This window comes from Cavia porcellus, unplaced genomic scaffold (genome assembly GCF_034190915.1).
Source record: "Cavia porcellus strain 051 isolate PalLab524CR breed Dunkin Hartley unplaced genomic scaffold, mCavPor4.1 scaffold_7, whole genome shotgun sequence".
Taxonomy (NCBI): domain Eukaryota; kingdom Metazoa; phylum Chordata; class Mammalia; order Rodentia; family Caviidae; genus Cavia; species Cavia porcellus.
Window position 1 is genome coordinate 44,720,747 of NW_026947490.1, and position 14,170 is coordinate 44,734,916.

A 14,170-nucleotide genomic window follows, 5' to 3' on the forward strand; every position below is an offset into this window, starting at 1 on the left:
TAAATTCCCCCCCTTAAGACAGCTGTCTTATTTCTCAGGTTGGCAGTTTTACTGCTCTGGAAGAGGAGCTATCCGCTGCCCATGTCCTTGGCTGCTTCACCCGTGGTGTCATTGTGACTTTAGAGCACCATGAATTTGTTCTTTTCCAACACAGTCAGAAGCCCCTGTAGTCATCACCTTAATCTTGTACAGCCCAGTCTCCAACAAAAAAGGACTGAAAAATACAAGTGTATTAGGAGTCTGAATAGAAAGGGGAGTGAGGACATAGAGAAGGTAGTTGAGAGAGCAGTGAACAAGAGAAAGGAGCAGAGGCAGAATGAAAAGGATGTTGGGAGAAGAAAGAAGGGGATGCACCAGGGACCCAGGGGGACTTCTGCTTTGCTAGCTTTGGGACACCTCCTTTGCTCTTCTGGTTGCTTGAACGAATATTGACTAAATTGTTCACCCAAAATTTCTGTCACTGTTTGTTCATTATTGCTGAATTACTTTCCACTCTTGCTGGTGTATGGTATAGATATAAATCCTGGGTGAGGGTAGCTCTAAATTAGTTACCCTGCTGACTTCTTTTAAATTGGCTGGCAGCATCACTACTCTCCCCGGGCATACAGGCTGCCTACAGAGCCTGGAGAGATTCCAGGTTGTGGGAATATGTTCAAGACTTGACAGCATTAAGTCAAGGACAGGTTCTGGTGGGAGATCTGCCTCTGAGGCCACTATACACATGGCAGGATTCCAGTTCTCTTTAAGTCTGTGTGAAGACTGTTTTCACAGAGGTATCAATACATTTCTCTACAGGAACCAAAATATTGCCACACCTAACTCCTCATTCAGCCTTCCACTTTATGAAGCATTTAGTCCTTATTCAATTTGTATTACTTAATGATGTCACAAATTTGTAGTCAGGCTATATTCTATTCTCTGTGTCTCCCTGAACATCTCTCATATCCACACTCTAGGCAGACTGGATCTCTAAACAGTGCTATCTTGGAGCTTGCAGTGTGTTCTGCATCATGTATAAGATATCCTTTTCCTTCCCCTTCCCTATGAACACTCTAGCTGAGACAAGGGCAAGCCCCCTACCATTCTCACCACATACTCTCTCCTTGCTCTCTTTGAAAGGGAACAGAGTCCCCCTTTCCTTCATTCCATCCTCTGTCTCCAAGGTAATGTGTACCTCCAGTGACTTGCTGCATTCACTGATTAGCTTTGGCATGTTTTCTGACAGACTCCTTGAGATTACCTGAACACATCATCATGCCATTAGCAGTTTAAGAGAGCCTTACTTCTAGCAACTTACTTCTTATAAGTTTCATTTCCTCACCCTATGACTCTGCCATCTGGAACAGAAGTTGTAAGAGCTGATATCCTGTTTTCCCCAACGTTTGGTGATGGTCAGGCTTACTCAGGTAGGTAGGATGTTACCTGGAGTTTGTCTATACATATCCTCTGTAAGACTGACATGTTTTCTTTCTATTCCTTTTTAGTTTTTTTTTTTTTTTTGTACTTTGGATTGAACTCACAACCTTGCCAAGCAGATGCTTATGCCACTAAACTAAATCTCTGACCCTTTCTTTCTATTCCTAATTTACTTAGGACCTTGAAAATGAATGGCTGATGGATTTTGTGAAATGATAATTTTGCCTTAAAATGTTGACAAAATTTTATCTCAATTTTATTGACATAATTATGAGATATAACACAGTCATGATACATTTTTCTTTCTATATATTATTGTATTTACTTACTTTAGCAATATTTTGTGATGGGTTTTGTGTCTATCATGATAGTGATATCAGCTTGTAATTTTCTAACCTTGAAATGTCCTTGTGTGGTTTTAGAATCAGTATTTTCCTGGCCTAACAGAATTCTTGGCAGTGCAACATTCTCTGCCATATTATCAGAAAGTCTTTGCATAAAATTGCTGTGATATCATCTTCAAATATTTGATGGAACCTCTGGTGAAGTCATAACAGCCTGGAGTCTTTGTAAGTTGGGCGACACTCTACGTGTTGACTGACTCATCAAAAATAAGGCCTAGGGATGAGCTAGAGATGGTGGACTGGTAAGCAGCAGAATACAAAAGCTCCCTGAGACAGACAACTCAGATGCCAGAATAAAACATCCTGGAGAGGTCAGGGCAGAGCAAAATAGATCCTCTCAACCTAGGAAGAAACTAAAGGGAAAAGAGCTCATCAAACATACAGTCCCAGGGCTATCATTGGAGCAGCTAAGATTAACAGCCACTGTACTCTCGCCAGAGTGCGTGAACTCGAGCCTCTGCAACTCGCCAGACCTGCCCAAACTCTTGCTACTGTGACTTGCTGGAGCTGTGTTTGCACTGAAGTTGGATATTGATGAGCCCAACAGAGAACAGAGGCAACAAAGGACCTGCATTGACCCACAGTGAGTGCCAGGCATAAGACCCTCCCATGGGAACGGGGTAACTAACTGGAAAGCATGTTGGAATTGGGCAGGATGGGCAGGAACAAGGAACAGCAGTGACTTCAGTTGGTTGTTCCCGTCCCAGAGCAGATTGGTGGGATATGCTTGGCCTAGGCCACGTCCCTGGCCAGGACTCAATATGTCGGCCCAAACCAATACTATACATGCGGTGCACACTAACGCAGTGAAGGGCCCCATAGGTTAACTGACCTGGAGGGGAGGGCCTGACCCTGTTTGCACCTCAGTGACCAACAGCAAACTGGAGAGGGCAGAAATCCCTAGCCAGCATGTTTCAGAAGAACCATAACCAACAAGGAAAGGGGCTGGAACCTCCGGTCCAAAAAGGAGGCTAATTGAGAGGCTTCCTCCAAACAGGAAGAAACCAAAAACATGACAAGAGAAAGCAACAAGAAATAGTCCCCAGGCCCCAGCCCTGAGAACATTGATCCAGAAGAGGTAAATGCAAAAGAGATTGAGGACAGCAAACATCAGACACCACATCAGTGGAAATAAGAAGAGATTATTGGGACCTCATAGATAAGCTCAAAAGTGAAATATTTAATCAAGTAAAGCGAGATATAAGTAGATTAATAAAACAAATGCTATGCAACTCTCAAGAAGACACAGACAGAAGGATGTAGGAACACAAAAAAAGGAGAGAAATGTTTGATGAAGAATATAAAGAAAACCCAGAATACACGAAACAGATTCAAAGAGATTACCAGAAAGTTAAAAACTCCATTGAAATCTGGCAAAGCTGCTTGAAAGAAACTAAGGATAGACTATCAAAACTTGAAGATAGGTTTGCAATGTGTGCTCATGAAAGGAAAGATCTCTTAAAAATAACAAGGATCTCTTAAAAATAACAATAGAAAGGCTAAAAGAAGACAAGAGGATCTATTACTTAAGAATAAAGAATGTGAATGAAGAAGCAGGGATAAAAACAAAGAAAATACAAAGGCTATTCACAGAAATAATTAAGGAAATTTTCCCAAGATAGGAAAAAAAGTAAATAATATTCAGATGTATGAGGCATACATAACTCCAGCCACCTACAATCAAAACAGAGCTACACCCAGACATATAATAATCAAGAGTTAAGAAATTCAGTATAAGAACAGAATATTTTTCATATATTTTCATTTTAGAGATTAAGACAAAAGAGGACATAGCAAAGCAGATCAGAACAAAACAATGTAAGGAACCCCGAATTTCATCACAAGACATCCTGTAATTAAATATCACTACCATAATATCTCTTTCTTGGAAATAGTTGAGCATAACTTCATATACAATAGTATCAAATGTAACAAAGCAGTATAAAACCATTCAAGAGAATGAAAATATTACAGGGCATTAAGAATCAAATAACAGAAAATGAACAATGGCTACTCTGTTATCTCATTTTCCATAGAAAATTTGTTTATACTATCACACATAATAAAATCCAACAAGCTACAACATGATAGAACTAATGGAAATAGATGAACAAAAGCATGGTAGGACTTCAGAGTAGGATGATATTGACTATTATAATGTCTTATTTGCTTCAAAATAGCTGTTCATACCATCACACATAATAAAATAAAACAACCCAGGATAAAACCATTCCAACTAAACAATGCAAATATTATCAGGCTTCAAAGCAATGTAATAGGGAATCATGATTACCATAAACTCTTATGTATTGTACCATTTCTTAACCTAGGGAGATCATATGGTATTTATACATGTGTGTTTGGTTTATTTCACTTATGTGTATGGTCTCAAGTTGCATCCATTTATTTATAAATATCTCAGTGTGATCATTCTTTATAGGTGAGTAGTACTCCATTGTATAAAAATATCACCAATTTTTTATACATTCCTCAGTTGATGGACACTTAGGTTGTTTCCAAGATCTGGCTATTACAAACTGTGCTGCTGTAAACATGGGTATACATATATCACTGTGGTATGCTGTTTTCAGTTCTTGTGGGATATGTATAGAAGTGGAACAGCTGGGTTGAATGGGACTTCCAATCCTAGCTTTTTGAGGAATCTCCAGACTGACCTCCACAAAGGTTTTACCAGTCTACCCTCCCACCAACAGTGCAGGAGAGTTCCTTTTTCTATGAGTTGAGAACAGGACTAGCAGGGAGGCTTACATGTACTTGTGGTGAGTGAGTGGAATGGGGACCCTTTCATAGAGTAGGAGGCTCCAGCAAAAGACATACTGGAATCAGGCAGACTTGCTGGAACAAGACACTGCAGTGACATTAGCTGCATATTTTTCTCTCAAGCAGGATTGGTAGGGAGTGCCTGGCCTGCGTGACACCACTAAATAACACCCTGTAGGCTAGCCCAAGCCAGGTCCTTACACCTGGTGGTGCACTATAGCAGTGAAGTCTTCATTAGGTTGACCTGGAAGCGCGGGCCCAGCAGAGGCTGCCCAGGTCTGTATCTCCCTAGTACACTGCAGTGGGTGGTAACACCTAGCAGGTGTGATTCAAACAAACTGTAACCCACAAAGAAAGAGGAAAGAACAAAAATTATGAGAAGACGAGGCAACAAGAAAGGGTCCTCTGTCCCCAATCCTGAGAACACTGATCCAGGAAAGGTAAATGCAAAGAGGAATGAGGACAGAAAACATGCAATATCAGACACAGCATCAATAGACATAAAGAGATATCTCCAGAGCCTCATAGATAAGTTGAAAAGTGAAGTATTTAATGAAGTAAGGCAAGATATATGTAGAATAGTTAGAGAAATGCTAAGCACTGCCCAAGAAAATACAGATGTTGGAATGGAAGAACAGAAAAAAAGGGGAGAATTGTTTGATGGTGAAAATAGAGAAAGCATAGAATACATGAAGCAGGTTCAAACAGATTACCAGGAAACTAAAAACTCTATTGAAAGCTGGCATAACAGCTTGAAAGAAACTAAGGAGAGATTATCTGAACTGGAGGATAGATTTGTAATGTGTGAACATGAAATGAAAAACTTCTTAAAAAAACAAGGAAACAAACAGCAATAATACAAAGGCTAGAAGATGATAAGAGGATCTCCAACTTAAAAATTAAGAATGTAAAGGAAGAGGTAGGGACACAAACAAATGAACTACAAAGGTATTCACAGAAATAATCCAGGAGAATTTTCCTAATTTAGTAAAAGCTAAAGATATCCAGATGTATGAGGCATACAGGACACCATCCACTTATAACCCAAACAGAACTACACCCAGGCATATAATAATCAAAATTTCAGAAATCCAATATAAGAACAGAATATTAAAAGCTGCCAGAGATAAGAAACAGATCACTTACAAGGGAACACCCATCACAATTAAAGCAAACTTCTCAGCACAAACCATCAAATCACTAAGAGCATGGGGCAAAATAATTCAAGTTTGAAAGATAATAACCTCCAGCCAAGATTGATGTATCATGCACAACTGTTCCTAGAAATTAATGGAGAAACAAGGTGCTTCCAGGAAAAGAGGAACTAGGGAAATTTGCAACCACCAATTCAACTCTACAGAGAATACTGCAGGACATTCTAAGAGAGAAAAATAACAAGGTTCCAAAAACAGTAACGGAGATGCCACAATCAATGGAGCAGAAAGTGAAATGAAGAAGACCAACTGACAACTAATGACAGAAAAAGAGCTCAGCAGAAGTGAGGCAGGGAAGGTTGGACATAATTTCTAATATAGATGGCTTAGATACCCTAACTTCTGGGAAAAAAGAGAATAACAGGCACAGTGGATCAAGAGATAGGATCCACCGAGAGGCTCTTTATAGGAAATATAATTAGCCTGAAGAAGGTTATATGTACCAAAATCAAACATGAGTCAATGGAACTTGATGTGATATGGAACCAGAAAGTAATTGGTGTAACTAGACCAGTATATATGGGAAGGTTGAACACACAGGCTTTAAGAAATGACGAAATGTAACTAAAAATCCAGTCCAGCAGTGAGAAAATTCAGAAACACATAAGTAAATAGCAGGTTGCCACCCCAATACAAAACCGTGAGTGTTGGGGAGACCCAAAAATACACAGTTCATTCTGGGGGAGTAAATGGGAGGAATAGTCCTTAAAAAAATCAGCAGAAGACAGAGCTAATAGTGTATCAGGAATTAAAACTCCTATGACTTGCACGCTCTGCTTGGTTGCAACTCGTTCTGTTCTAGTTTGCATGCAAGCATTGGATCTGAGGGTCACAGACAGCTGAGCATAGCATAGGGGACATCATTAATTCCCTATTAACTCAATAAGGATCCATGTATGACTTATATTGTTATATCATGACTGATATTGGTAAATCTGACTTGTTTGATTGCTGCTTATTGTTGACAGATTTTATTCAAAACCTGTAAGGTTGATGGCAACAAGTCGAGGAGTACAGACAACTATACTGAAAATGACAATGATTCACTATGATACCCATTCTGATTTGATTACTACCTGTTTTTGTAGCTCTATACTATCTATAAAGTTGTATTTCTGTTAATTCTATTATGTACTGATATGCTCAATTATACTTTATCTGATGATATAGACAATTCTGTTGATGATAACAAGAAATAGCACAGTGACCAGGATAGAACTCCTTATACAGCAGATTTACATGTCTTTTTAGTTTTACTTGTCTATAGGAAAAATTTTAGTTCTGCCTTGCTTTGTTATGTTTTCCTCTCTAACATAGGAAGGATAGAAACACATGCCAAGACTCAAGTTTACGTAAAACCTATAAACAGTTTATGAGTATTGATTTGATGACACATGATGAAATGAACCAAAACTTTGAAAGGAAGAAAGTGGCACTGCAGTACTGAATCCTGATCCTGAAGTGTTATGATGTGAAATTCATCAATATTATTAATCTTGTTCAGAAGGTTTTTAATCCAATATGTTAAGTCTCAACGTAAATGAAGATATGTATAAATGCATCTAAGTATATAGGATTGATAGCCACTAATACTTAGTTTTTTCTTGGATAGTTGAATAGAACTGTTTGTATTCTCCCTGGTTGAAATCCCATTTATATGTTCCACTTGTGTACCTTGAACAACTATTTATAGGGGGACAATATGTATACATCAGCTAGTGATTTATTACTGTCTATTTCTTTCTTTTGAAAGTATATACTATTTCTGCCCATTTTCTGTCTTGTTTTGTCTTTCTTTAAATAAAAAAGATACCACCAGTTTTTTATCCATTCCTCAGTCAATGGACACTAAGTTTGTTTCCAAGATCTGGCTATTACAAACTGTGCTGCTTTAAACATGGGTGCACATATATCATTGTGGTATGATGCTTTCAGTTCTTCTGGGAATATGCCTAGGAGTGGAATCTAGGAGCTAGATTGAATGGGACTTCCAATCCTAGCTTTTTGAGGAATCTCTTGATTCCTTGTTATTGTTAAAAGATCTTTCCTTTCCTGTTCACTAGCTGCAATCTTGTCTTCGAGGTCTGCAATTCTATCTTCACTTCATCGAGTTGGTTTTGAAAATTTTCAATATAATTTTTAATTTCCTGTATATCTCTTTGAATCTGATCCATGCATTTTATTTGTTTCTTTTACTGTTGATCCAGGGATTCTTTTTGTTTTGCCCCTCTAATTTTTTAACAGTGTCTTCTTTATATGTGTTCAGCATCACTTTCATTACTTTTATCATGTTTTCTTTTACCTGGGAGATTCTTCTAATTTGAATTCCTTTAAGGTTTCTCCAAGTTTTTTCTTTATTTCAATTGCTATTAGTTTAGGTATTTCAGGTGTATGCCATATATTTTCTTCTATGTACATGAATCCTAGGCTTTCTTGGGATGCGCTGGAGTTTTGAGATTGCATTTTGTTCTTTTGCTTTGTCATTTTCCTATATTTCTGTGTTTCAAGTGATGTTCCAAATCTTCTGCTGGACACGTTAGAAATTGATTCCTATGCTCTGGGCTCCTGGGACTGAATGGAGGTTGCTAAGCATGGTCCAGTGAGGCACTCAGGGCCTCCTGTGCCACATCTAGTGTTCCAGGAAGCTGGGCAGGCATGTAACCACTGTGGATAATGGTCCAAAGCTCTCCCTGTGTATGCACCAATGCCCTGAAACTCACTTCATGTGCCCTCGACTCCCCTGATTGAAAAATGTCACTGAGCATGGTCTAGTTAAGCTGCAAAACCTCCCAAGCCTAGCCTAGTATGGCTGGAAGCTGGGTGGGTCCTTAAGGACTGGGAGTGATGATCTTAAACTCTCCCTGGGCCTCACTGCTGGGTGCAGGAACTCCCCGCTGGCAGTCCAGTTCCCCAGATTGAAAGAAGTTCACTAGGCATGGCCCAGGCAGGCCTGAATTCTGAATAGGCCAGTCTAGTGTGGCTGAAAGCTGGGCAGCTCCTTAACCACTGGGAGCCATGATCTTAAACTCTCCCTAGGCCCAGCTGCCAGTGTGCCAGACAAGAACAGAATGTTTAATGCCATCAGAGAAAAGAAACAGATCATCTCTAAAGGAAAACCCATTAAAATAATGGCAGACTTCTTGGCACAGACCATCAAATCAAGAAGAGCTTGGAGTGAAGTATTACAAACTCTGAAAGAAAATAACCTCCATCCAGATTGATTTACCCTGAAAAACTGTCTCTAGAAATTAATGGAGAAACAACATGCTTCCAAGATAAAGAGGAACCGGGCAAATTCATGACCACCAATCCAACCCTACAGAAAATACTGAAGGACATTCTAGAGAAAGAAAAATGTACCAGGATTTCAGGAATAGTGGCAGACAGGCCTCAGTGAATGGGGCAGAAACTGGAATGAAGGATACAAGCAGACAAATAATGGCAGAAAAATAGCATAACAGAAATAAGGCAGAGAAGGTTGGCTATAATCTCTAATATAGACGGCCTTTATACAGTTAAAAAAAAAAACACAGGCAGAATAGGTCAGGAGGTAGGGTTCACCAAGATGCTGTGTATAGGAAATATAATTAACATGAAAGAGGGTTTATGGACCAAAAATCAAATATGAGAAAACAATGCTCTATTTGATAGGGAACCGGAGAGTAATAGGAGCAACTCGACCAGCACCTGCAGATAGGTTGGAAAGACAGGCTTTTGTAGGTAAAGGAATACAACTTGAAATTATGTCCAAGAGTGAGAAGGTTTGGAACCACTTTAGGTAAATAGCAAGTTGCTCCCCCAGTCTAAAAACTGAGGGAGTTTGTGGGACCCAAAATGAAATGTGCACCCTGTGGGAGTGAAAGGGGAGGAATAGTTTAAAAAAAGAAGGCAGATGATATTTTAAAACAGTGTATCAGGATTTAAAACCCACATTACTCACACTGCTCTATTTAGATAGATTATATTCTGTTCCAGTTTGTCTACTTGCACTGGATTTGAGGTCACAGACAGCTACCCCCAAAACAGCAGGATATAGTATGGTAATCATCCTTAATTTCCTATTAACTTAATCTGAAGCACTGCATAACTTATACTGTTTTACCATAACTGATCTTAGTTGAATCTGGTTTCTGAGTTTGTTATCAACAGATTTTATTCCAATCTGTTATAATTGATAGTATCAAGTCTGAAAGTATAGGCAACTACACTGAAGATGACAAGATTCACTAGGGTACCCATTCTGGTTTAATTATTACCTGATTTTGAAGTTTTCTACTATCTATATTGTTTTGTTTTCATTAATATTGTTATGTATTGCTAAATTCAATTATACTATGCCTGATGACATAGACAATTGTATTGAAGATAAGAGGAGACAACATAGTAACCATTGTAGATCAACTTGTACTATGGTTTTATATGACTTTTCCATTTCATGTTTTTATAGGAATACATTTTGTTTTGTTTCTCCCTCTAATACAGAAAGGATAGAAATTCTTGTAGAGACTCATGAATGCATAGAATCTATTATAAATAGTTTATGAGAACTGATCATATAATGCTTGATGAAATGAACAACTACTTTGAAGAAAAAGAGAAACTACAGTACCCAATGTTGATCCCGTAGTGTCATGATGTGAAATTCAGCAATACTACTATTTTTTGTTCAGAGTGATTTTAGCCTGTTTTGTTTTGTTTAATATTACCACACATGAAGGTATGTATTGTGTTTTGACCTAAATCCCCAATCTTGCAGATGAGTGTACAGCAGAGGTTAAATAAAATGAGGCAAATTGTATGATTTTTAGGGCTCCAAGAGGGTCAAAACCCTTTAATTAAGCATGAGACTTCAAGGGTAAAGACAAAGGATTTTCTGGATCAGTCTGCTTATATTAGGACCAAGGACAAAGGGCACTGAGGAAAGTGCAGGCAATGAGCAGTACCTTGGGAGTCACTTCAAGGACCTCTCCAAGTCATGAATCAAGCCAATTTAGTAGCACTGTCTTATCATGAAGACATGGTAGAAGTGAGACTATAGGAGTAATCTTTGCAGCTGCAGTCGCTACCTTGTTAACTGAAGTTGGAGCCAGAGTGTCTGCAGCTGTAGCCTTATCCTGCCCTTTGAGGTATCTCTGGCCTCACAGGCCACTACAGTCCTCAGTCAGGACAAGGGATTCATAGAGGTTCATTTACTATGAATCAATTCCCATCGCCAGGCAAGTGGCTGAGGTCTAGTACAGACTCACAGATAAACATAGAAAGCCAATTAGTAAAATTTAAATCTTGCTCAAAGCCACTTCCTAGTGGTCTTCAACACGTATGGACAGCTATTTTGAAGAGAATGAGAGACACAATGACAGCCATTGTTGACTTCCCTATTGTCTGATCTTGAAGACCAAATGCTTTCCTCATCTTGTTCAGATCAGTTCTATATTATGTTGTTTCATGTGAATTCTCTGTATGTGAAGATATGGCCAACTATTTGGAAGAAAACAGACAATACAATAGATAGTGAAGATTTCTGATTGTCTTGCTTTGAAATTTATGTCTCTTACATTGCTGTCTTGTGTTTGGATTTGTTCTGTTCTGCTCTGCTCAATTTTTACCCTCTTTAAAATAATAAAACAAAAGGACAAACAAGAGAAAGCCATTGCCTACTAATGGGAGTCAGAACTCCATGTTCATGACCCATCCTACCCTTGAGCTTTTATGAGTACAGACCCTTTCTCAGTGTTTCGGCTGGAGTGAATGTTCCCCAAGTTCTCAGGCCTACGGGCTCAGACTACATTATAGTAGGTTCTGCAGGTGTCAGATGGACAATCATAGGATGCTTAGACCTCCATAATATTGTGGATCAATCGTTTTGATGTTGGTCCTCCAACTGTATATTCTATTAGTTCTGTTTCTGTGATGAACACTGGCTAATTCATCGGTTAATTTCAAGAATATCAGGTTGGTTCATGATGAGGCAACCAATTATATATAATTCACTGGGTTAACAGCCTAGTGAAAAGTAGTCAGATCACCTGATATAAAAAGTATTTGACAGTATGTAACATCTATTCATGGTAAAAGCTGTTGGTATAGTAGGAAGAGAATTGATGCCCACTAGGCTAATAAAGGATGTCTATAATCATCCTTTGACTTTCATTTAATGACAAAAGACTGAATATCCATTTTCATCATTAATGTCAGTGTTGTATGTAAGTCTTTGCCAGTTTGTTAAGGTAAAAAGAAAGGAGAAATAAAATGGTTCATTGTAGCAGCCAGTATGATTGTACATGTAGATGATACCAGTGTGTCTGGGGAAAAACAATACCATGAGGTACTGTAACTGATGAGTAGACTGAGCAGTTTTGCAGGGTACAAAGCAAATGCAACATTTACATTATTTCTCCTGGTGCCAACTTGAAATCAGAAATCCCAAAATATAAAGTCAATGTCATTTGAAAAAATTTCTTCAAAGCAAAACACTTTAATAGAATTCCAACAGAATGCACATAGAATCTTTAAATTAGAACAGATTGCCCTCCTGTGAAGCAGGCTCTGCCATGCAAATCTGGAAGAGATTCACTCAGGAGACAAAGCAGGCCTTCCTGTGAGGCAGCTGGTGTGAGGCCTGGGAAACCAGAAGAACAACTGGTTGATCTGGAGGATCAGGATGAGATAATAGCAACTGAGGTGAAAGGACTGGCTTGATGCTTGTGTTGTTTGGTTGACTTTGCAGGCTGGGGACTGGTGGTCTGGGCATCTACTAGGAAGATGGCAATGTGTGTTGTAGCAACTGTGTAGGATTTCCTCCTCTTTTATTTTTGAAATCCAGTGTTTTGTTCCAATTTACTGTTTTGTTTTAGTCCTGTGTCTGGTAACCTGAGCAACTATATTTTGAACATAACAATGTGCAGTATCACACCACTGTTAAATTCCTATCATCTTGTTTTGAAAGCCTATATAATTATTGTTGTTTTGCTTTTTTTTGTTGTTGTTTTTTCAGTTTGCTTGTTGTTATATCTGCTTTTTCTTTAAAATAAAAAATAAATAAATTTGGAAAAATTGAAACATGATTAAACCATGTAATACATGGGGAGACCTACTCTTCTTATTGTTTAGAAGATTGGAGAAAAAAATCTGTATTCACTCTGAATTGATCTATAGATTTAATATAACCCTCAGAATACAAATAATGTGCGTGTGTGTGTGTGTGTGTGTGTGTGTGTGTGTGTCTGTACAGTTCTTGGTTTTTAATCTGCTTTCCTTCACACAGTATTAATATTTTGCAATGAATAATCATCAAGCAATATATCTACCAAGGGCCTGCCTGTGAGCCATAACAAAGTGTCTGCATAATAGAGACCACATATGGAATCCCCCAAAAAAGAGAATCAAGGTGAGCAAACAAAAAATCCTCGTTATTGATGTATGTACCAGACCAAGCATCTTGGGTAGATGCACAAGCACCAGGGAAAAAGAGAGGGTAATATAGTTTCAGGCAGTAGAAACTGTGATTTCACCTGGAGTTAGAGGCTGGAGTTCCTCATCTGAAGCTGGCTTAGTATCAACACTCCAAACCTTAATGAACAGAACTCTTGGCCATACAGTTTCTATGCTCCAGGTAGTGCTGGTGGTAGGAAGGATGTTGGGCAAAGCAGAATAGTGAAGGGCTAGAGTAATATTTTCCTGCCAGAGAATGACAATATTTGATGATTATATTAGTGACAATTGATCAATAGCTTCCCCAACTCACCAGAGGTGTCTCCACTGCTTACTACATTATTATTGAGTGGTGGGGACATCATCCTGGACAGTTGGTGATTTCAATTCACCCAGCCTCATTAATGTATCTGTTTGCTTCATCCTTCAATCTGGATGTTTCAGTCCCAGCTTTCTCTTTTCCCTCATTCCTGGTATTGGCACATTTTACTTTATTTTTGCAATAAAGAAAAAAAAAAACAGTTATATACTTCCTTCATTCTTGGTATCGGTAGTTTATTTTTGCAATAAGGAAAAGAACCAGCTGTCTAAGCAGTTTCAGAACTGTTAGTGTTCATAGATCAAAAAGGAAACAAGGTCAGAAGGCAAACTTTTCAGTTCCTCCCAAACATTATGACAAGGAACACAGAAACTTATAATAATATATTTACCATGAATGTTCAACATACAGTCAACTCAAGCAACAAGGGTGCATGATTATTTATAATTACTTAAGTGCCTCAGAGATCAATGTGGGAGAAGAGCTCCAGCAAGCCTGAGTCTACCCAAGTAGTTCTTTGTGCCCACATTCCAGGTTCATCACATCTTTCTGTTCTCAGGAAGCTGAACATATGCAGAAATCTGGGAAGCTCTGAGTATATTGTC

The 14,170-nt window shown here is 38.6% G+C and overlaps 1 protein-coding gene across 1 annotated transcript in view; it reads left to right on the plus strand.

Annotated features, from left to right (window-relative positions):
• The window catches only part of LOC100733491 (T-cell surface glycoprotein CD1b3-like), a 351,357-nt gene that overhangs the window by 120,509 nt on the left and 216,678 nt on the right, over positions 1–14,170 (plus strand). The window lies entirely within an intron of this gene.